Source organism: Ambystoma mexicanum, chromosome 11 (genome assembly GCF_040938575.1).
Source record: "Ambystoma mexicanum isolate Mex_15411 chromosome 11, UKY_AmexF1_1, whole genome shotgun sequence".
NCBI lineage: Eukaryota > Metazoa > Chordata > Amphibia > Caudata > Ambystomatidae > Ambystoma > Ambystoma mexicanum.
Window position 1 is genome coordinate 82,229,048 of NC_090934.1, and position 2,450 is coordinate 82,231,497.

Here is a 2,450-nt window from a genome sequence, read left to right on the forward strand (position 1 = left end):
GACTTTTGAATGTGCGATGGGTTTTGCTTAAACCGTCGTAGGGCCACTTTGATTCACTTCACACATTTATTCTCATCAATCATCTGCTTTCGTTTCTCTTGGCGGCATACCTTACAGAGAGCCTCGATTGGACCACTCTTTCTTTCTGAAGTTCAAACATTCATCAGCAGTTTAGCTTTACTTTCGTCTTTTGTCACCCACGTTTAACAATGTTCGTTCCAGCGCTTGTTATACAATGTTGTCGCTTGTATCCTTGACTTTAACACAGACCGGTATTGCATCAGTCTCCTCAACTCACCAGCTGTGTTGATCTTTCTGGTACTTCTTTGTTCTTGGAGCCAAGGAAGATACCACAGCGGCTGCCTCTGCTCCTCCCCATTTTTCGCTCACCTGGTCTCTGCGGAGGTGTTGGGGCACGGTTGCAGCCCTCCCTGAACTTGAATCACCCCCTTCAGGCCTCTCCCTCAGTAGAAAAGCTGTGAGCAGTGGTACGTGGTGATACTGCGCGTGCATGGAGATAAGAGTGTGTGAGTCTGCCAATCTGTGATTTTTGTACCTCTCGAACCCTTCACCCCAAAGTACGGTTTCTGTGAGCATACGCCAGTTATACAGAGCGTCACAAGACTGCTGGTTACCTTTTCTTCCCTGGGATCGAGGAGGTGAGGCTGCCAGTCTGTCAGTGGATCTTCACAAGCTGAATGAGCAACGTGGGGTACTAATCCAACACCCTCCTGACAATATACGACAGAACGGAGCAGGACCAGCTCCCAATGCCACGAGACAGCTCTTCTCTTATTATTGTGACGTCAGGACAGTGTAAACACTGACAGAGAAGGCCCGGTGCAGTCCGCTGCAGAATAGGATGATCGGGTCTTCGGAAGTTTCTTGAAGTTGATGATGTCAAAGGCACAGATACCGGCAGGGCACAAGACCAGTAGTAAGTCAGGAAGGTGTTTGGGAAGGCGGACCCCCAGGATAATGAAGGACCAAGGTGAGGAGCAGAACCCAAGCCACCCCAGGACCTGGCCCCAAGCGAACCCAAAGAGGGACAGGAAACCTCAGGGGAAGCCAGACAGGGAACAACAGGGAGACCCAGGCAGACGTAGGCAACCAGGCAGGGTAGAGCCCGGAGGTACAAGGTAGCACAGGTAACAAGGCTGGGAACTCCAGGTAAGGCAAAGGCAGGTGCAGGTAATGAGGCAGACAGAACCCCAAAGGGCTCAGGGGATTGAAGGTAGCTGGAGAACAGGGGCACAGACCAGGCAGGCCCCCAGGAGCGAAAACACGGCCAGGAAATCAACCGCGTTGAGATGCGTTGGTTCCTGGCTTGTGGAGCCTAGATATAGCCTGGTGCCAAAATGAGGCTTGAATCGCAAGCCCCTGTCACTGCGCATGCGCGGAACGCCGAACGCTGACGATCGCGCATGCGCAGGACACCCACAGTGGCGGCGCCCAGGGAGCCGGGAGCCAGAGCCGAGGGATACCGGAGAAGACGCCAGCGCAGGTAGAATCCCAAACTAAGCTCGGGGAATGCACAAAGGAGCGAGGCTCCCAGGTGCGTCCATCTTGTCCCCATCAATGCACTACAAGTCCAATCCTCAATGTTATTTTATGGGAGTGAGTGAGTCTGGTGCCACAAGCGCCAAGTCTTGAGTCTGGTGCCAGAAGCACCAAGTCTGACTCCAAGTGGGTCTTTGGAGGGATGGAGAGGCCCTTGAGGGCCATGTAGGTGATCGTGGCCTGGCTCCAGCCTGACATCTTGGAGGGCTGGGGACATGAGAGGCAGGAATCATGACAGCACTCCCCCCAAGGCCCTTCTCAAGGTGGCTCTTCTGTCTGGTCTAAGCAAGCGAGGTGCATGGATGTATTCACAAGGCTCCCATGTCCTGTCTTGTGGACCATACCCCTTTCAGTCTACTAAGTAGTATATTTGGATCTGACGTACTTTGAATCCAGGATGTCCTTGACTTCGAATTCTGGCTCCCCAGCAACTACTACTGGCTGCGGTGGCGTTGCTACCTGGGTCCCAGGTTGAACAGGTTTAAGGAGAGACACGTGGAACACAGGATGAATCTGCATGTTTGACGGCAAAGCTAGTCTGACCGCCACAGGATTTATCACGGAGGTGATGGTGAATGGACCCAGGTATCTTGGATGGAAAGTTCGGGTTCATTTAATGGACACGTGTTTAGACGCCAGCCAGACTTTGTCTCTCACTTGGTAGTTGGGGGCCTTTGCTCGGTGTTGATCTCAAACTTCTTTTGGCGATTCTTAACTTGAAGTAGTTGTTCAGCTGCCCTTTTAAAGGTTTGAGAAATGGTCGTGGGCAAGGTTTTGACTGCTGGCATTTCCAGGGTTGTAGGAACGTCCAACTCAGAAGCACGTGGGTGCCTGCCATACATGGTATAAAAGGGTGTTTGTCCAGTGCTGGTGTGTAGGGAATTATTTTA